The following is a 23,019-nucleotide window of genomic DNA, read 5'->3' as shown; positions in this document are numbered from 1 at the left end:
ACCAAAATCGTCAAAAGAAAAAAAACTGTTCGACAACCTCCTAACACTCGACCCCCAACTCTACAACCTATTGACCTTGACCACAAACTACAAAACCTTCAAAAAAGAAATAAAAACCCTTATATTCAAAAAACACATAAAACCGAACTAACACAATCAGAACTGTCCCAAGCATCACCTGCAACTACTCCATATGTACTTCTGATGTCATGACAATTCAAATATAATTTATGTTATGTTTGGATTAATGGTTACATATATAAGGTTCAATAAAAGAAAATTTTCAGTGCCTGTTTCTATTATGACCATTTATTTTTCATGGTTATTACAAAAAATATTTTTTTACATGGGGGGTGTCAAAAAATGATGGGCCCCGGGTGCCACATACCCTAGGTGTGCCACTTTATCATCTTGATTGCTCTTCTTTGAACCTTTTCTAATTCCGCTATACCTTTTTTGAGATACAGTGATCAGAATTAAATGCAATATTCAAGGCTAGGTTGACTATGGAGTGATACAGAGGCATCATAATATTCTTAGTCTTATTTACCATTCCTATTCTAATAATTCCTAGCATCCTGTTTGCTTTTGTGGCTGCTGCCACACATTGAATTACTGAGAAACCAAGCAGAATTTATAGTGTCTTCTTTTCATGTGATGTGTTTGATGTTCCAAAAAATCTTATTGCCTCAGGAGAGTGAGATTCATAATGGTCATATCTTCCCTCTGATTTTGCAACCGCCAAACCTCCTGTCTAAAGACAGATATTGGGCCTTTTCAATTGGTGGTAATGTTCCAGATGGTATCTTTGGTACTTAAAGTATTTCCTAACCATATCTATGTAAGCAAGCTGGGAATGTTCAGTAATCTCAGATTGTTCCCCCTTACCTGGTTTTCAAGATACTCAGTATTTCATTGCAAAAATGTTTTATCGTTCATTAAAGCACTAGCAAGCTCGTGCACTTCGTTCATTTAACATCCAAGGAATTAAACTTGGCAGTTTGTTAGTCCAACGCTTTGACCTAGGTCACAATAGCCTCAGAGTCAACAGCTAAGTTCTACACAAATTTATCAGATAGCTTCAAAAGAGAAGGGTTGATCCCATAAATAGTGTCCCAGGGTGACTCAAGTGTTACTACAGCCAGTTTCTTAATCTCCCACCACAACATAGAAGAAGCAGCATCACCCCCAAACACATACACGCCTTGGGAGATATCGTTCACATTTCAAAGAACTCGGTGTTCAAGCCTCAAGATTGTGCTTGAGTGCAAGAGGTGAAGATTCTGCAACAGGAGAACCCTTTGGCAGAGGCAAATTCAGCAGACTAGCTTTGAGCTCAGAGAGGCCCTGTCAGCGCTGCTGTTTGCAGACCTCACTTTGGGCTGGGCTGAAGAGTTAGCTGTACTAAAAACTGCTGAGGACTGATAAACTTCGAGTGGTCTGTCACAGTGGTAGGGATCAAGCTGGGTGCAGAAGGACCTATCGGGATCCGGAAGGTTCGCCCCCCACATTTCGCCCCCAGCAATTCGCCCCCCACATTTCGCCCCCCACATTTCGCCCCCAGACACATTTCGCCCCCACACATTTCGCCCCCACACATTTCGCCCCCCGGATGTTTCGCCCCCACACATTTCGCCCCCACACATTTCGCCCCCACATTTCGCCCCCACACATTTCGCCCCCGTCTCGGAGCGCAAATCCTTACCTCGGAGCGCAAATCAGTCCAGCTACTGTTGTGAGCGCGAGAGAAGCCAAGGGGGATCGAGGCTTGGCCAAAGCGAGACAGCGTCCCGCGTCCCGCGAGAGCTGTGCGCGAGCGAAGCCAAGGGGGGGAGGGAGTTGTGAGCGCGAGAGAAGCCAAGGGGGATCGAAGCCTGGGGATGAAGGGGGATCGGGCCCAAGGCTAGAGCGAGACAGCGGAAAGGGATGAAGGGGGATCGGGGCTTGGGCCGAAAGGGAACATGAGCTGTGCGCGAGCGAAGCCAAGGGGGGGTAGGGAGTCGAAGCCTGGGGATGAAGGGGGATCGGGCCCAAGGCCAGAGCGAGACAGCGGAAAGGGATGAAGGGGGATCGGGGCTTGGGCCGAAAGGGAACATGAGCTGTGCGCGAGCGAAGCCAAGGGGGGGTAGGGAGTCGAAGCCTGGGGATGAAGGGGGATCGGGTCCAAGGCCAGAGCGAGACAGCGGAAAGGGATGAAGGGGGATCGGGGCTTGGGCCGAAAGGGAACATGAGCTGTGCGAGAGCGAAGCCAAGGGGGGGTAGGGAGTCGAAGTCTGGGGATGAAGGGGGATCGGGCCCAAGGCCAGAGCGAGACAGCGGAAAGGGATGAAGGGGGATCGGGGCTTGGGCCGAAAGGGAACATGAGCTGTGCGCGAGCGAAGCCAAGGGGGGGTAGGGAGTCGAAGTCTGGGGATGAAGGGGGATCGGGCCCAAGGCCAGAGCGAGACAGCGGAAAGGGATGAAGGGGGATCGGGGCTTGTGCCGAAAGGGAACATGAGCTGTGCGCGAGCGAAGCCAAGGGGGGGTAGGGAGTCGAAGCCTGGGGATGAAGGGGGATCGGGCCCAAGGCCAGAGCGAGACAGCGTCCCGCGAGCGTACGCCGCGCGCCTCCGACGAGCCGCAGGTCCGCCGAAAGGGAACATGAGTTTATCCCGCTGGAGCGCGCTGATAAGTGCAGCAAGGCCTGAAGTAGGGGAAAACGCTCAGGGGCGAAAGGTGCGTGGGCGAAATGTATGTATAGTCGCCAGTGCTAAATTCGGCCAATCTGGCGCCAATGACTTTGCAAAATTCACCAGAGCTTCTATAAATATGACATGTTCTTGCCTCTTGGTCATTTAGTCCTTTCGATTTCCTGATTAACTGATCTGTGTAGTGATTTATTTAGTTATGGAATCAGTTCTTTCAAAGCGTGGCAAGAAGAAGCTAGTTTACGAAAATCATATTTATGTATTCTCTAAACGAACAGCAGATGACAGACATGCTATTTGGGTATGCGAAAAGCGGTCAAGGTGTAAAGGACGCGTTTGGACTGAAGGAATTGATGGCGAAGTTGTGAAAATCGTAAATATACATAATCATGCAGCACAGGCAGCAAGGCCTGAAGTAGTTCGATTAATCAATGAAGTTACTTCCAGGGCAAGGTCGACACAGGAGACGCCACAGCAGATTCTTAGTGAGGTCATTTCAGGCAGCCATGCAAACGTTGGAGCGCTTCTGCCTAGAAAAGATTCGCTAAAGAGATCAATTCGATCGTCAAGACAAGTCGAGGGTATGCCGCGGCTGCCTCAAACCATTGATCAACTCGTCATCCCGCCAGAATTTCAGGAGATCATTATCAATGGCGTCCAACAGCAATTTCTTTTGTGGGACTCGGGTAAACTTTTCTTTTCAAGCTATTAGCATTATGTACTCGTACATGTAGGCGTTATTTGCTCGCATTTTATATCACTTTGTGGCACATAAAATGGCCCAAAATTTCTTAATTTATTAGAATTGGTCAAACAAGTATGTCTTAGTTTTCTAAGCCGTTTTAAGCGTTATCTTGAATTATTGTTGCTATATAATCTTCCACATTTAATTTTACTAAATTACTTGGTACAATTTTAGTAGAATTTGTGAAACATTCCATTAACGTAATAGCTCAAAAAAATGAAGAAAAAATATTTTTTTTGTCTTTCGGAATTTTTTGATGCCAGCGAATAGAGCTCGTCGAAAAATGGTGTTTTTTCTGCACCCCTGACTATTTCTGACCCTTTTTTGGACTTTGAAAAGCCCATGTATGTCCCGTCCCAACTGAGGGGTTTCCTCCATCCACCGCCTAAATTTATGCCTAAATTATTTTTATTTTTATTCAGGGACTGGAACCAGCCGAATATTGATATTTGGAACGAGGGATAATCTCCACTCGTTGGCACAGAGCAGTGAATGGTTCGCTGATGGCACGTTTTCTACTGCACCAGCTTTGTTCGAGCAGCTTTATACGATTCATGCAGTTCACGGTGGTGTCATCATTCCAGCATTGTACGCGCTGTTGCCGAACAAGACCCGAACAACCTATCGACAGATGCTGCAGCAGCTTAAGAATATGCAGCCAGGTCTCCAACCGAAGCAGTTGATGACCGATTTTGAACAAGCTGCAATTCAAGCGTTTGAAATCGAGTTTCCTAACATGGAGAAAACAGGCTGCTTCTTCCACTTGTCGCAGTCAATATGGCGAAGAGTTCAGAATGAAGGATTGAAAGTGCGCTACCAAAATGACCACGAATTTGCACAGTGGATCCGCATGATACCAGCTCTTGCTTTTCTGCCTCCGGCCATTGTTGTGCAATCATTTGAAGAGCTGCTGGAAGATCCCAAATTTCCAGAAGAAGCACTACCCATTGCCAACTATTTCGAGGACACCTACATTGGTCGAATGAACCGAAGAGGACGCCAGAATCCATTGTTTCCAGTTGTGTTTTGGAATGTTCATCAACGAACGTTGAAAGGCCAACATCGGACGAACAATGACGTCGAGGGCTGGCATCGCAGCTTTCAAGAAACCTGCGGCTCACTTTTCCCCAATATATACCGCTTCATCAACTGCTTGAAAAGACAGCAAGGCCTTCACAATTTTGAAATCACGCAGATTATAGCAGGCAATCCTGTCAATGCGCGAAACAAGAAATACGCGGCTATTTCTGCAAGAATTCGGCGTATTGTGGAGGACTTGGACAATCGAAATTTGATCGACTATCTCAGAGGAATAGCATACAATTTTGAATTTTGATTGACGTTCACTGTATTTCATTTTACTTGTTATTTGACTGTGTTGTGTTTGGACTGTTATTTCATTTGACAGGTTAGTTTTTGTTCACTTTATCACTGTATTTCATTTTACTTGTTATTTGAATGTTATTTGACTGTTTTGTTTAGCACAGTAAAAAATTAAAAAAATAAATCCTGTTTTAGCCCAGCCTCTTGTTTCCAACAGTGGCCAATCCAGGTCATGCCCAATATATGCTCTCTGCAAATGGTGTGCACTCTTCACAGGGAGCGCATATTCTTCATGGTGCATAAAAGAAGCCAAAATGTATACAAATTTCAAGTTTATTTAGCTTTGATATACTGCGTTAATTACCAAAGAGGTTTACATTGTACAAAATTTAAAATATAAGTAAAAATGGGGTAGTAAAAAGACAGACTGCATGGTATTAAAGACAAAACACGCTAAAAGGGGAAAATGGTTGGGACACATTGCATAAAAAGAAAGGGGCATGGGGAAAAGAAGAGGGAGAAATGGAATGTCTGATATGTGGCCATTGCCTGAGTCTCATGAGCAATTAAACCTAGGTATAGATCTTTAAAGAGAAAGGTTTTGAGGCTAGATTTGGAGTTGTTGCAGTTAGTTTCCTGCCTTGCTACAATCCCTCATGCCATGCTTGCCACACAATGTTTAACGTTCCATGTGTGCATGACACACATAGCACGGAGCTCTGGCCCAAGCCCCGATCCCCCTTCATCCCCAAACTTCGACTCCCTACCCCCCCTTGGCTTCTCTCGCGCTCACAACAGTAGCTGGACTGACCTACCCCCCCTTGGCTTCGCTCGCGCACAGCTCATGTTCCCTTTCGGCCCAAGCCCCGATCCCCCTTCATCCCCAGACTTCGTCTCCCTACCCCCCCCTTGGCTTCTCTCGCGCTCACAACAGTAGCTGGACTGACCTACCCCCCCTAGGCTTCGCTCGCGCACAGCTCTCGCGGGACGCTGTCTCGCTTTGGCCAGGTGCTCCTGCTTGGATAATCACTGGCGTGTATGGGGGGAGGGGAAAGTAGTCGTGTTCAGCACACACATCCCACCCTTCTCTAATACAGCTGTCTAATGCTGCAGTTGATTGCATCTCTCCAGAAGCCTCGATCCCCCTTGGCTTCTCTCGCGCTCACAACAGTAGCTGGACTGATTTGCGCTCCGAGGTAAGGATTTGTGCTCCGAGACGGGGGCGAAATGTGGGGGGGCGAAATGTGGGGGCGAAATGTGTGGGGGCGAAATGTGTGGGGGCGAAACATCCGGGGGGCGAAATGTGTGGGGGCGAAATGTGTGGGGGCGAAACATCCGGGGGGCGAAATGTGCGGGGGCGAAATGTGAGGGGCGAATTGCTGGGGGCGAAATGTGGGGGGCGAAACTTCCGTGAACCGGACCTATCTGGGTCTTCTCTTTTGCCCATAATCAAGTGGGCAAAACTGTGCAGGCAAACCTAAAAGAAAAATCTTTCAAAGACTTCAGCGGATCCAGAACACTGCGGCTAGGTTGATCTTCGCAAAAAGCAAATTCGATCATGTTTCCCCGCTTCTGTCAAAACTTCACTGGCTTCTGGTGGCTTCCGGTGATTTTTAGGATTCACTTTAAATGTACCTGCTTAATTTTCAAGATCCTATATGACATTCTTCCTCCCTTAATCCCACTATCCTGGAATTCTTCAAGGCCTGACACTACCAGATCTGCCCACATACTCAAACTATCTTTCCCTTCGTTGAAAGGTGTCAAGTATGCAGGTAAATTAGGGAAACCCCTTTTCTTCAAATTCACTGAGCTTTGGAATAACATCCCTGCCCCGCTGCAGAACCTTTAACCATTCCAATTATTCCGAAAGCATCTGAAAACCTGGCTTTTCTCCAAAACGTAAAGCTATCTATTTAAAATGTAAAGCTAGCTATTCTTAACCTCTAATTTCTTATTATGTCATTCCCTCATTTTTTGAATTACATGTAAACCGTGTCAAGCTCTATCTTTATGGAGATGATACGATATACAAACTTAAGGTTTAGTTTAGTTTAAAAGCACTATGGATCACTGTTTCTCTGCAGGTATATCCTAACAGAACAGCATCTTGGATTCCCCTCATAAGGAGGGAACAGATTTATCAAATGTTTTCTTCTATTCAGTTCTGCTAGGAAAACCATGGATATAAATGAGACCCTGCATCTTTTCTTCCATCAGCAAGAAATAGCCATCTTTAAGTGTTTGTACAAACTGTTTTTCACATTGTAATTCTGTTTCCCCTTTTGTCTCCTCTCACCAGCTAGAACAATGGCATTTACTTAGGGTTACTTTAGTAAAATCTTGACCTCCCCCCCCAATCCCGCACAGCCCCACCCCCTGCTGCCCGATACGATTTAAAGGAAGCTTTTCTAAACCCGGACAAATTGCCAGGTTTTGAAAAGCTGTCCGGATCCCCAGACATGTCCTTGAAAAGGAGGACATGTTTGGGGAAATACAGAGGTCTGGTAACCCTACATTTACTTCCATTTAAGGGCTGAAAACAGATCAGGTTTGCAGGATATCCTTTGGCCCGGATTCCCTATAGGGCACCAAAATCGGTGATTGCCTAAAAAAGTAGCCGCCGATTGCATGTCAATCACACAGTGGTGCCCTATAGAGAACTGTGCCTCTGTGAAATATAGGTACGGGAAATGTAAGGCAGGGTTTTCTGGCAGGCGCTTTATGGTGGATGTTAGCCACACCCATAGTGCCATTAACCGATGTAAAGCACCTAAGTAGGCGTGATTCTGGCGCCTTTTATTTAGGCATCAGTAGACGCTTTATTTTTACCATTTTTTTTCCATTTTAAATGGTATTTCTCAAAATAGACACCAGTAGCGTGCCTCGAACAGAGGAGATTGAGAGGGGACATGATCGAAGCATTCAAGGTACTGAAGGGGATAGACTTAGTAGATAAGGACAGGTTGTTCACCCTCTCCAAGGTAGGGAGAATAAGAGGGCACTCTCTAAAGTTAAAAGGGGATGGATTCCATACAAATGTAAGGAAGTTCTTCTTCACCCAGAGAGTGGTAGAAAGCTGGAACGCTCTTCCGGAGTCTGTCATAGGAGAAAACACCCTCCAAGGATTCAAGACAAAGTTAGACAAGTTCCTGCTGAACAAGGACGTACGCTGATAGGGCTAGTCTCAGTTAGGGCGCTGGTCCTTGACCAGAGGTCCGCCGCGTGAGCGGACTGCTGGGCATGATGGACCGTTGGTCTGACCCAGCAGCGGCAATTCTTATGTTCTTATGTTTCAGCACTGTTTATAGACTATCCCCTGAGAATCGCGCCTCTGCGAAAGATAGATGCTGGAAATGTAGGCCAAGGTTTTCCGGGCCTACATTTCCGGTGCCTGTGTATGCAGTGAATCACACCTACATAGGCGCTTCACGACACCTAACGCTACACCCTTAGTGGTGTTAAATGCCATAAAGCGCCTATCTAGGCGTGATTCTGGTGCCTTTTATTTAGGCATTAGTAGGCGCTTTATTTTTTCCATTTTTCACCGTTTTAAATAGCACTTCTCAATTAACTTAGGTGCCTAAGTTTCAGCACTGTTTATAGAATATCCCCCTTAATGAATATGTATGAGATAAATTTGCAAGCAAGTCTCTCATGCATATTCATTAAGGGTATCCTGTAAACCTGATCTGTTTGTAGTCCTTGAGGACCAACTGTGAATATCTCTGAGCTGAAATGTGCATCCAGTAATGAGTCGGAATCTTATCACTTGTCTTGATTGACTTTTATCATTTTAGTTTTATGGTGATGGGTTTGGTCTTCCATCTGTGCTCATGGCAAGCTCTGATTGAGAGGCCTCTGAATAACAGCTTGACAACCTTTTCTTTTTGATCTTCAATTATTTTGACATTTTTCTCCCTAGCCCAGCCTTTGAGGTTGTAGAATGTATTTATGGATGCTTTTGTGTCCTTGTCAAGCTTCCTAGATTTTTATCTGCAGCAAGGTATTATTTTTCTTGGAGTTAAGGCTATTCTGATGATTAATAATAATAATAGCTTTATTTATATCCCCTCATACCTTTTCAGTTTAAGACGGTATACAACAAGAACAAGAGATGCTGTAAGGACAGCGAGGCTACATCAGTTAGAATTGGGAAGGTGTGGAAGATAGTTGAGTGAACGGGGTGGAAGGGTAGGAAGAAGGAGCATATAAGAAGAGGTAAGAGATAGCGGAATTGAAGGATCAGATAAATTTGTCGAATAAGTGGGTTTTTAGTGATTTTCTGGAAGAATGGTATGTTGGTGCGTTCAAGATTAGGTCGCTTAAGGTGTGGTTCCAAATCCCTGCTTGTAAGGTTACTGAGTATATTATTTCTTGCTGGTTTCAACATAGACATGCTAAATTATATTCAGAGGACCAATAATAGCTAAAATGTATTTCTCTCCCCAGCCCCAGCCCCAGAGATGGTCTACACTGGGCTATGGCACCATTAGTTTGGTCTGGCTTTCTTTCTGTATTTTTTTCTGTCCTCTTCCTCTTATATAGCTAAAACCCTTACCTGAGGCACTCGACCTGCACAGCTTCTTGTGAACCACTTTGATGCCCCATGAATAGAAGTACTCATTGGCGTAATAAGGGGATGCGGGGAGGGGGGTGGTCCAATTCGGGCATGGTCTTTGTAAAAAGCGCAGGCCCCCGCCTTCCTCTCCGTCCCCTCCTTCCCGAACCCCCTGCCGCGTGCGTGACCCCCTTCCCTCTTTAATTTTTTTCTGCTCAAGCAGCGCCACGAACTTGCTACCCGCATCAGTGTTGCCTCTCTCTGACATCGCTTCCGGGCCCCGCGCCTAGGAAGTGATATCAGAGGGATAGATGATACAACAGGAGCAGCAAGTTCGTGCTGTTGCTCTCGCCTGGAAAATTAAAAAGGTATGGGGGAAGGGGAACGCGTACGCAGTAGGAGGGGCGGGAAGGAGCAGGGGCGGAGAAGAGGGAGGGGCACCACCGCCCCGAGCGCACTATACCCTTACTACACCACTGTAAGTACTATAAAGAACATAAGTATAAACCTCTGTAGCACCCCTACCCATCACCTCAAGGAGCATAATCTGAGGGGGGGGAGAGACTGAATTTAGGTCTTTTGCATGTCAGTGGAACTTACTGACCCAAAACACAAAAAGATTGCGGAATCCAATGTTACTGATATAGACTTGTATTAAAAAAAAAAAATCCCAATTATAAAAAACACTGAAGTAAATCCACAATTATGGTTGATGAAGAAGGCCCAATCTTTTGTTTGAACTTACTGATCTGACAGGATGATCTTTTTTGTTGGAAGCTGGCAAGTAAACTTAATAAGATCATCGGATTAGATTGGATTTGGAATTATTATTCTTGATTAACCGCTATTGACATAGGTATTAACGTGCCCCCTCCCCCCTCTTTTCTCCCCTTTGGTTTGTATTTGTGCCTGTTCAAATGTTAATGCTAAATGTTTTTCAAAGCTCTTCCTGTTTAGTCACATAGTAACACTGTAAATGACAGACCTGCGTGGTCCATCCAGTCTGCATAACAGTCACATTTATTGGCAATGTTGAACCAACAATCCAGTATATTATTACATTTTACTTGCTAAGTTTCACTATAAGATGTCTTCCCCTTCCCCCAAGATATGCAAGACCTGTAACCTGTACTTGGACGATATGAATATGGCATAAGTTACTCACACTTGCTTCTGATCCATTCTTACCATTTTCAGGGCTCAAGCCCATAAATAAATCTGCACTGCACTGGCCCTACTTCCCAGCTACCGAGGTGCTGTCAAAATCTACTCCAGCCCATCCTGATCTGTCTTGCCGCATACTGGACTAGACCTTAAAAGTCTGTCCGGCATCGGCTTCACTTCCCCATTGCTGGAGCTGCTGTTTAAGCACCACACCTGTGCATCGTAAACAAAGTTATAGCTGTTGACCTGTCAAGTTTTGTTTTGATTCTAGCCTCTTTCTATTTAGGGATCATTTGTGTTTATCCCATATTTTTGGACTCCATCACTGTTTTTGTCTCCACCACCTCCACTGGGAGGGTATCCCAGCCATCCACCACCTTCTCCATAAAAAAATATTTCCTGATGTTATTTCTAAGTCTACAGAAGGGGCCTTATGTGCTTGGCTCAATCATGGCCTTAGGCCTCTCCCTGGTGCATCCCAGGATACACTGGGAAGGGGAAGGTGAGCTTGCTGGCTGGAGGGTGTAGGCATCCCTCCGGCCAGCCATACTACAAAATGGGTGGGGGGGGGGGCTGTGGGATTTGGGGGTGTCAGTGTGGGGGGTTTGGGAGTATTGGTGGATGGAGGTCATGGGTTCATGGTGGGTTGGGGTTAGGAGGTGTTGGAGTAGGGGGTTTCAGGAGTATCGGCAGTTGGGGTGTGTCATGGGTTCGGGGGGGCCTGCAGGCAGGAGGGAGTGGGCATCCCTCCTGCCTACCGTGGTTTGGGTGGGTGGGTGTACTTCGGGGGTTACATCAGGAGGGAGTGGGCATCCCTCCTACGTATCATAGTTGGGGGGGGGTCCACTGCTGCAGCCACTGAGCTGATCACGGCAGGGGTATTTCCTCCCCGATCAGCTGAGCTGGCAGGGCTCCCCAAAGCCACATAGATAAGTGCTGAAATGTAGACCAGGGTTTAAGGACCTAAATTTCAGCTGCCTATCTTGCCATGAATCATGGTTAGGTAGGCGCTTTAGCCCGTCTAATACCATTTCCGGCGTTGGCCACGCCTATTTTGGCATTCCATGGCCTAAAGCAGCTATCTAGCCATGATGCCAGCTGCCTTTTATTTAGGCATTGATTGGCGCTTCAAACTTGATGTTTTTTGCCATTTCTGATGGCGCTTTTCAATTAACTTAAGCATTGGCTGAGTGCCTTCCTATGCCTGGTTATAGAATTTCCCTGTGTGTGCCAAACACAAAACTGGGAGCTCACAAGACTGGGGTCTAAAGAAATATATAATAGGCTAATGGTTTTTCCCAGTCTGCAAAGGAATACAGGAACATAATGTTTTCCAACAATGAAGACAGTTTTTATTCACATGTCTTTCTTCATTGTTGGAAAGCATTGTTTTCCTGTGTTCCTTTGAAGACTGAGAGAGACTATTAGCTTCATTATTACAATTTTCTTTGTACCATACTCATGTGTGCTCCTTGTGATTTGAGTGGGTTTTTCTGGTTCTCATATAGTGTCTTCCTGAACACAAAACTATCACACCACAATGGTGAATTTTAACCTGCAATAAGCACATGTTATTGCTTACTGCATTTTAGATAACGGGCCCCTGCATTAGAACAAAAAATAAAGAGAATATGTTTATGTTTATGAATATTATATACCACTCTTTGTTACAACATCAGTTAAAAAAGAAAGGAATGCCAATAATTATGTTTAATTATTTTTTATTGAATTTTCAATAAAGTGCAAGAAAAATAATCCTAAGCAAACCAAATTCTCTCATATGTGCACAAACCAATTCCCCCCACCCCCCACGTGTATAGGATTAGAGTCCAGCAATAACTCATGTAGCATGTGGTCATCTTCACAAGTTCAGTAATCTACTGTGAGCATGAGGAGTAAGGTCCATCCAGAAACGCTCCCAAGTCTGACAAAAGCGACGACCCCGACCTAGGTCAAGATCCCCAACCTGTCTCTGCTCTAAAGAGGCATATACGATCATCAAGGATCTTCATTGACTATAAGACGGTGGGTCCAGGGACAGCCAGTTAGTAAATATAGCTTTCTTGCCCATAAGCAACACTATTGTCACAAAGGCTGTCGTCCCTCTAGGTTTCGGCGTTGCAATAGTATAATATCCAAAGTGTGCTCTTGACATAAGAGACCACCGCCTGCCCCAGAGAGATATAGTATAATATCCCAGTCTATGCCAAAATGTAGAATGTGGGGACAAGTCCAAAGCATATGTCCCAGAAAAGCGTGAGCTCGTGCACACTTTGAGCAATTATGAGTTGGAATAATGCCCATTCGGGATGCCCGCTCAGGGGAAATGTAAAGTCGCAGAATTGTAATTCCCAATGAATAACATTGGAGGACACCCTCCTGATGTTTTTTAGTACTTATTGCACTTGTTGGGCTGTCAATGAGCAATGTAGATCTTCCGCCCAGGATGCCGCCAGAATGTCCAGATTAGGTCCCGGTTGACAATCCCGGAGGCTCAGCAGGTGAAATTGAAGAGGTATCATTTGTTGAGCTGAGAGACTGAAGAGTTCAGAAAGAGCTTCACGGCTGTCCTCTGTTAAGTGTTAAGCTGGTAAAGAGTGGACATAAAGTCGTATCTGATAATAAGCAAAAATATCCATAGCCGGTAGGTCAAACGTATGATATAAAGCAGCAAAGGAGGCCAGGCGTCCATCATCCGAGAATAATTGAAATAGATATTGTAATCCTTTCTCAGCCCATCGTTGAAAAGAAACATTTTGTAATCCAGGCAAAAATGAACAGTTGCCCTGAATGGGCAGATACATAGAGATCCCAGAGGATAGCTTGGAAGATTTACAAAGCCACTGCCATGTCTGCTGAGTAGGGGCAAAAATAGGGTATTGTGCCACCACTGGGCGGAGAGTCAGTTCAAAGACATGCAACAAGTAACTGATATGATAGGGAGCCAACAAGGATAATTCTAGGGAATTGGCTGTAAAAATAAGAAGTACCTCTAAACCAATCATTAATATGTCTCAATCTGGCATGCCAACGCATACCAGCGAATATTCAGCAAGCCATACCTCCCCTTTCCCTAGTCAGGTACATCTGAGGAAGTGTCATGCGAGGTCGTTTGCCCCCCCCATAGAAAACGCTGTAAACCCTTGGTAAGCTGAACATTGTGAGTATGGGATAACAACAAAGGAAGCACCCGAAATTGATACAACCATTTGGGAAAAGCACCATATTATATAAGGCAACACGTCCTGCCACTGAGAGGGGAAATGTAGACCAAGTATGTAGCCTTTGTAAAGTAGTATGCATTAAGGGGGAGATATTGCTTTTGTAAAGAGTCGTGATATCTCTAGGAATCCAAATCCCCAAGTATTTAATGGAGGTAGAAGCCCATGAAAAAGGAAACTCCCCCACCCAGGACTGTTGCAAGGCAATTGGGCTAGCCAAGGCTGTAGATTTCTGGTAATTTAAAGAAAATCCCGAATAAAAAATCGGAATTTGTCCAGGGCTTGTAATAAATGGGGAATAGAATGACTAGGATGGGTTAAAGTAAATAATAAATCGTTCGCAAAAGCTAATACTTTTATTGACTGGTCAGCAAATTCTACCCCAAATATATCCCTGTCTTGAGATACAGTGCGAAGAAAGGGTTCCAAATAAAGCAAAAAAGCAAAGGGGACAAGGGACATCCCTGCCTAGTGCCCCTTTCTATCAAAATGGGATCAGTGATTACATTATTAACCGGGAGACGTGCTATTGGAGTCGTATACAATGTTTGCAATGCTCGAGCATACCAGCCAGTCAATCCCATGTAATCAAGCACCTCAAATAAATATGTCCAATTCACTTGATCAAAAGCTTGTGCAGCATCTAAATTAAGTAACAGCATAGGTATGTGTTGAGATTGCGTGTGTACTAATGTTAATATCACCTTACGGACATTATGTACCGCCTGTCTACCTCTCACAAAGCCCACTTGGTCCGGAGCGATGAGGTTTGGAAGGAGGAGAGCAAGTCGATTAGCTAGTATTTTTGACAGAATTTTGATTACACCATTTAAAAGTGAGATGGGTCGGTAGGACTCCGGGGCAGCGCCCTCCCTCCCTGGCTTTAAAATCAAGGTAATCAGGGCTTCATTAGCTCCCAACGGGATCCGCTCGCCATCTATAGCCTGAGTATAATACTCACGTAAAGAGGGCCCAATCTGAGCAGATAACAACTTATAGAATTCTGCAGTAAAGCCGTCTGGTCCTGGAGTAGAGTAATTCCACTGAATTTGAATGGACCTCTGCAATTCTTTGATAGTAATAGGTGCATTTAAAGATTCCACATCCCGATCACGCAGTTTAGGGATGCCCGAGTCTTCCAAGTAGTCCCAAATAAGAGGCCTGTCCCCCGAGTCCCGCCAACCATAGATTCCTTGAAAATAATCACAGAAAATCTGCGCTATCTGATCAGTGAAATGCTACAGCTGGCCCATGCCATCTCTAACAGTTTCCCCGAGCGATTCCCATAACGGTGGTATTGAAATTTCTGATAAAACAGCATCTTGACTGTTCGCTCATGTATGTATGAGGTAAGTGCCGTCTACACTGAGATTAAATGCTCCTTATTAGATAGCGACAGTTGTTGAGTGTACTGTCTTGTAGCTTCCGCTAACTCCCATTCTAGGCGAACTATTCCCTTAGACAAGCGTCTATTTCGAGCGATAATATATGCAGTACAATCCCCTCTAAGGACCACTTTGGCAGTACTCCAAAACAAAGCGGGGTCCTAACGATGCTGACCTTTGAACTCTAAAAATTCTTCCCATTTAGTATCAAGTATGTTTTAAAATGATCATCCAAAAACAAGTAGCTAGGGAAATGCCAGCCGGCTGGGCCTCGCGGACCAGAGCCCACGTTCACATCTATCCAAATCAACGCGTGGTCTGATATTACTGCGAGGCAAATGACCACAGAATCAACATTAAGAAAGGCCCGGTTCTTAGTGAGAATGTAATCTGTTCTAGAAAGAGTTCCATGGGCACGTGATCTGTGTGTATAGTCCCTTTCTGTCGTGTGTAATAAGCGCCATGGATCTACCAAGTCCAATGTGTCACAAAGATAGGTAATACCTTCTGTCTGCACTCCCCCTATAGACTGCCCAGGAGAGGAGTGGTCACAATTCGGGTCCAGAACTTGATTATAGTCGCCTGCAAGAAACACCAGGTCGGACACCCGCTCTAACAACATGGCTGTAATATGTTAAAAAAAGGAGTGGTCATAAGTATTAGGAGCATACACATTGAGAAGATAAAACGAGTATGTACCCACCATCAATCTAAGCAACAAGTATCTTCCCTGTGGATCGCTGTCCACAACTCGGGCTGTATAGGGCAATGATTTACGTATTAATATCGCTAAACCCGCTTGCTTCTGTGGAGAAAAAGCAGCATAAACTGCGCCCACCTAGGATTTCCCCAATTTAGAATGTTCTAAATCCATCAGGCGGACCTCTTGTAGACAGACTATATCGGCCCTATGACATTTCAACTGATTCAGAATTTTTGTTCGTTTAATAGGGGAGGTAATACCCGATATATTCCAAGATATAATTCTCAATGTAGTAGTCATAGCCTAATAGGGGTATGAAAAGACCTGTCAGACAGAAGGAACTGTAGTAATGTCAAGCCGCCCCAGGTTCCTAGCCTAAACCATGACAGCAAAGTTATAATTTGGGCCAGCCAAAGTGCAACCAGTCTGGCGATTGGTGAATTTGTTCCAAGGACCCAGCCAACCATGGATGGGGAGGCCCTGGCTACAAACTTGACCCCCAATACAATAAGTAAAGATATCCAGATATCTCTATCAGGACCCAATATCCCACATATCCTGAGGATGTTCACATGCAACCATTGTGTCCAAAGTCTCTGACCCACTCCCACCCAAACCCCAAACTCCACCCCCACCCCTATTCTCCCTCCCTCTCCCCAACCCTTATTCCTAGTCTATCACAGCTATAGACCCACACCAAGGTGGCTCTAGAAGTGCGAAAGATCACTAAAGGATGCCGCCCCGAGTCCCCGCCATATCCCAGAACAGAAACCATCCACATTTCTACTAACCCATAATCCAAAACAGTGAGTGAGTACTTATCTAGGCTGCATAAACAAGAGTATTCTAAATACAATAGTACTACCAACATGACTGAGTATAACCAGCATAACTAATACAATGAACATGTTCAACAAGTAAAGCAGAGTGGCTGTAGTCCCCTCAAAATGAGGGCACCACTGTGCCGCATATCAGCCTATCGTATGTTTGAGTGACAGCAATAAATAGCAGCTATGCTAAGTTACCAAACACAGTCAATTGGAGTCCTGTGAGTGGAGTACATGGATGTTCAAGTATTTAGCTGCCTCCAATGAAGAGTCAAAAGTATGCCAGTGGCCTTGATGATGTATGCGCAAAACTTCAGGGTAAATAAACATAAACTGCTCTTTTTCTCTGCCAAGGTGGAGCAAAGCAGATAAAACAATTTTCTTTTCTCGGTCAGCGCTGTAGAGTAATCCTGAAAAATTCACACTTATGAATCCTCATATTTCAAAGAATCTCGTAGCTGCTTGTATTTTCACAATATTTCAACTTTATGGTTATAATTGAGTAGTTTGGCAATGACCATCCTTGGTCGTGCCTCTCGGGTTTGTTCCCTGCCCAAACTATGCTCCTGTTCCAGGCGTATGGGGCCCATTCCGTCCCGCATGGGAAAGGTATCTGCTAGCCTCATTTCCATGGCCTGTAATAGCGCAGATCCTGATACCGTTTCTGGGATACCCAAAAAGCGAAGATTGGACCTGCGGTAATGATTTTCCAGTTCTTCAAGCCGAGTAGCTTGGGCGTGAGTGAGATTCTGCAGGTCCTGAAAGGTTTTGTCTTGGGCCCCTTGAGCGTCATCGAGCCTGGAAACTCGGGTTTCTAAATCAGTAGTACGGCGATTGGTGTCAGCAATCATGTTTCCCAGCCTCAACAATTATTCTGAAAGGTGGTCAAGAACAGGCTGCATCGCCGCCGTGACCACCTGTGTAATGTCCTGCAGGGCTTACGGTGCGAGTTCACTGACCATGGCAGGAGTTCCCGGCGCCATTTTGTCCATCGCAGATGATCGCGGTCTTTTTTTGCAGTGCACGTTGCCATCTGTAGCGCTGGTGGGGTTAGAAATCTTTCCATGCGCCATTAAAGGATAAGTAGTTACCTCCCAGTGAGCTCATATGCAATTCAAGGCAAGAATGCAGCGAGATTGGCGACTCGGGGCCCGGGAGCTCAGGCAGCACACATCTGCCTCAGCCTACTGCATCACGTGATCAGGAATGTCAATAATTATAACACAGGTATAAAGAGAGCCCCCTTCCCCACTTAGTTACTGTATGATCCAATGCCCAACTAAAGATGAAATACAGAACAAAGTAAAAGGAACAGAAACCCCATGTAAAATCCAATAAAGAGAGAACAAGTGGGGAGTGGGGTAGAATACATCAACCTTGGGACAAACAATCTTTTATTTCTATAAATTCAAAATAAATACAGAAGCACATGAATAAAAACATATGTATAAAAGTCCTATGGATGTGATGTCCTTATATTGAAAGGATCCAGCCAATGACCCGACACGGTCCATATTTTGGCCCCCTGGTGGAGGCCTGCCCCAGGGATGTGTCTATTGGTCTGAAAAAAATACACCACTAGGTGTCACTCCAAAGCTGGGAATACAAACTTTAAAAAAATCTTGAAAAAGACTAAGAACATGTACAAAACTCATAGAAAATCCAAAGGACGAAATCAACAGAGGCAGGCTTCCACCAGGGGGCCGAAACACGGATCGTGTCAGGTCATTGGCTGGATCTTTTCAATATATGGACATCACGTCCGTAGGATTTTTATGCATGTGGTTTTATTCATATGCTTCTGATTCATTTTGAATTTATAGAAATAAAAGATTGTTTGTCCCAAGGTTAACATGTTCTATCCCACTCCCCACTTATTCTTTGTCAACTAAAGATGAAGCCATATCATAAAAGAAAACTAAAAAGGAAATGCCAGTCCAAAAAAATAAGTTTTTAAAGAAGCTTTAAATTTAGTATAGGTAGACTCACAGCGAATTTCAATAGGAAGAAAGTTCCATAAAAATGAAACTGATGCAAAGAACGGTGTCAGGTCAAAAGCGCGCCGGGACAAAGGCACGCGCAGACAATTGAGTGCAGCGCGGAGGTGTGCGCCGCAGAAAATTACTGTTTTTAGGACTCTGACGGGGGTGTGTGTGTGGGGGAACCACCCCACTTTACTTAATAGAGATCGCGCCGCGTTATGGGGGTTTGGGGGGTTTTAATCCCCCACATTTTACTGAAAACTTCACTTTTTCCCTGTTTTTAGGGATCGCCGGCGCGATCTCTATTAAGTAAACTGGGGGGCTCCCCAACAAAACCCCCGTCAGAGCCCCTAAAAACTGTAATTTTCTTTGGCACGCGCCTCCGTCTTGCGCTCAGTTGTCGGCGCGCGCCTTTGTCTTTCGCGGGGTTGTCTATGAACCACAAAGAACACAGAGTTTTGAGTAGATTTTAATCTAACCAAATGAGTTTCTATTTAAAGTCGACAACCGCAATGATCGGGGAGGTTTATATGGAACAAGTAATTTTGCGAGCAAAAAAGAAATCGCAACAGAAACGAATAGGCAAGTGGATATTTTGAAAACTGCCACTTTAAAGGTATGTTGGATTTACCTAATCACATTTCTAATGGTGACCATTTATGTGTTAAGTTCTTTCTAACTGAGCTCAAGGCAAGTAACAGAGGAAACAGAAGATGTTTCCCTGTCTCAAAGGTGTAAGAATCAAAGCTTTATATCTTAGGCCACTGCCTCCATTATATGCAAATTTTTTTCATGCATATTCATTGTGGATATCCAGAAATCCTGACTGACAAGGTGGTACTCCAGGACTGAGTTGAGAAACTGCCTTAGGCAATGGAGGGTGAAGTGAACTGGCTAAAACGCATCAGCAGGAACATTTAGATTTGAAGCCTGGTTGCTGCTTACCGCTCTATCTACAAGGCCAGTCCTGTATGCTAGCGTAGTAGCTGCTGTATAACAGGGGTTCAACTCCCATGCCAGATCTGTTCCCTGGAGTTCACAGGTAAAGTGAACCCAGTGCCACTTGGGCAGTCCTGGTTTTAAACTTAAAACCTAGAGCCTTTGCACCTAAATTTAAGCACCTACATTGGTGTGCCTTGATGATGTAGGCACTTAGGCCCAAATTCTGTAACCAGCGCCTAAAGTTAAGCACCTATTTTGGAGGCGCCCAACTAGATAGGCGCCTATCTGAATTTGAATAACAAACTCAATTAAGCTTTTTAATCAGCACTGATTGAAACCTAGGTGCCTATCAAGAAAGCACGATTCTGTAACAAGGCGCCTCTAAAAATTTAGGTGGTCTTCAAAAAAATAGGCGCTATGCATGTTAGGCGTGGGCGTGGCAACATGTTAGGCACCTTGTTGCAGAATTGCTGCTCTTAAGCATGCTTAAGTGCTTGCATGGGCGCCTAACTTTTAGTTGTTCCTAGAGCTGGCCTATTTATTGCGTGCCTCCAAAATAGGTGCCAAATAGGTGCGGCTAGGCGCAATTCATTAAAATTTTACTTGAATCGCGCTGAACAGTGCCTAAGTAAGCGCCTAACTTTTGGGTGCTTCTTATAGAATTTGCCCTTTAATTTAATTAATAGGCTAAATTGGCACTGATAATTGGCTTTCTACACCTCTTGTACTAATTGGAGTTAATTGAGAGTAGAATGGCAGGGAACTACAAGCAACTGGAAAGAAGAGGACATACGAGTACTACAGGGATCAGCCATGTCACCCATGCTGTTCAACATCTTCTTCCAACCATTGGGGAAATTCATCAGAGAACAAGGATGAGAATGCTACATCTATGCAGACGAAGTCCAACTGGTTATCCCAATAAAGAAATGGGACGTGAAGACCAAGCAGAAGATCAAGACAGGCCTAGAGAAAATCTTCATTTGGTTTCAAATAAATGGACTAGTGGCCAACAGGGAAACAACTAAACTACTTCTAATTAACAAATGGGGGGAAAACAGCCTGAGTTACCAACTAACTTTGAAGGGCAGCACCATAAATTCATCCAAGATGGGAGTGAGAAACTTAGGAGTATGGCTAGACCCAAATCTGGACATGACAATAAATATTCAGTGCATCATGAAAAATGCTTATGGCAAGCTCTACTGGGTCAGAGGACTAAAACCCTACCTAACCCATCAAGCAATGTCCAACGTAGTAATATCCCTGGTACTCTCAATCTTCGACTACTGAAATGCAATTCTGCTGGGCGTTCCAAAGTGCATGATCAGATAGATCCAAATTGTACAAAATGCAGCAGCTAAATTTCTACTGGGAAAATCAAAGCATACCAGTGCCACCCTGCTACTGAAAGATTACAATGGCTCCCGATTGAAAACAGAGTGAAATTCAAGATCATATTGATGACACACAAAATCATTCATCTGTCAGAACTGCAATATCTAGCAACTAGACTAGATAACCATACACCAACATGTGCCCTACACTTGAGCCAAGAATACCTACTGGAAATATCCTCTTTCTGAGACATCAGATACAAAAGCATCAGGAAAAGAATGTTCTCAGTGATGGCGCCAATATGGTGGAACTCCCCTCCAAAGGAATTAAAACTAGAAAAGGACACCAAAAAGTTTAAGAAAGGAATAAAGATGGCATTCTTCACAGAATACTTCAGCAAATAAAGAAACATTTAGGGGGAATAGCAGGCATACCCCCCCCCCCACTTGGAAAACGAAAGGGTGAACTTACATACAGTATAATACAAAGAAAGACGAGTATATGACAATACAGAAACAATAATTATATATATATATATATAGATGGTATAAATGGGTAAGATACATATATATTTAGCTCATGTATTATAACACCATTACTGAAGCTCATGTATTGTAACACCTTCACTGAAATGCATGCAAACTGCTCAGAATTGACTTCCCAGTCATTAGTAGCAGTATAGAAGCTTCCAATAAACAGTTAGATACCTAGTTAAAAGTAGGCATAGTTAGGAAGCAGATCTAAAGCTTGTTTTTGAGTAAGGTGCCTGTTTATGAATTAGGAGCCATTGGGAGGCTAACTTTAGGTGCATGCATTTAGGCCAAGAAAACCATGGCATAAATTACAGTGCACATATAAATTAGAAGGCTTAGTGTGATTCTATAACAGGTGCCTTTTATAGAATCACACTTAGTGCTACACTAGTTGGTGCCAACTTTTAGGCGACATATATAGAATCGGGCTCTCAGGACCAGATTCTGTAACCGGCACTGATATCGGCAGCTGCCTTAAAAGTGGCCGCTGATTGCATGTCAATAACGCTTCAGTACCGATTTCAGAATTACACCTAAGGGGAAAGATAGATGCTGAAAATGCAGGCCTGGGTTTTCTAGGCCTAAATTTCCGGTGCCTATCTTTGCGTGAATCACGCCTATGTAAGTGCTTTACGCTGCCTAATACCACTTCTGTTGTTGGCCATGCCTACTTTGGTGTTTTGAAAATACCGAAGGGGTAACAAAATTAACAAAAACAATGTTGCTGTTGAGTGACTAAATAAAGTTAGTTGTATGCAAAAAAGTCACTGCATGAGAAATGTTCATAAATAATATTTTCCAAAAATAAGCAAATAACGGCTCGAGGCCGGTTATTTTGGTTTAGGATATGACCGGCATCGAGCCGTTATTTGCTTATTTTCAGTTCATTAGAGCGGCGGGTGTGACAGCCTGTTAAAGGTAGTTTTATAGTAGCGTGTATGTGTGAGTTACCAGCGTCGGACTTTGAAGCCGCGATTGACAGTATGTGTGGGTTCGAGGTCGCAGTTTTACGTGGCAACGTATGACGTTTTGGCGCAAATTTACCTTTAAATAGCGTATTCAGTTTGCAGATTCCGTTTGTACTTTAAGGAGAAACCACACTGAGATGATACTAGCTAACTATTTCACATGGTGAGCCCTTCCCTGTAGTTTGAGCCATGCATAGCTTTTTGAAATGTAGAATCAAGTCGTTTTTATCTTTGTGCATTTAATTAAACTAGAATTTTAAAATTTTAATTTGTTCTCATTTCAGAGCTTTCACCTCCAGTTTAACTGTATTTGTTTGTCGGTTCCCTGACGAAGGACCGAAACGTGGCACATCGGAACCTGCTACTACTTTAAAGCTAAGTTTGAGTGATTTGCTTCTCAACTTTAGACTTGCATAAGAAGCTAAGCATAGCTGTTGTAGCTAGCAACATAACAGTTAAGGAGAATATCTTACTGGAGAAAAAATGTTTTGAACACTGCAATGATTGGGTGGTGAGGCGGAACATATTGCCTTCATGTCTCTGAGCAGAGTTCTATCAGTTAAGAATTGACAATTGTTGAATTATTTTGGGAAAATATTATTTATGAACATTTCTCATGCAGTGACTTTTTTGCATACAA

Source organism: Geotrypetes seraphini, chromosome 1 (genome assembly GCF_902459505.1).
Source record: "Geotrypetes seraphini chromosome 1, aGeoSer1.1, whole genome shotgun sequence".
NCBI classification, from domain to species: domain Eukaryota; kingdom Metazoa; phylum Chordata; class Amphibia; order Gymnophiona; family Dermophiidae; genus Geotrypetes; species Geotrypetes seraphini.
The sequence above is the reverse complement of the archived record's forward strand: the minus strand, read 5'-3'. Positions refer to the sequence as shown.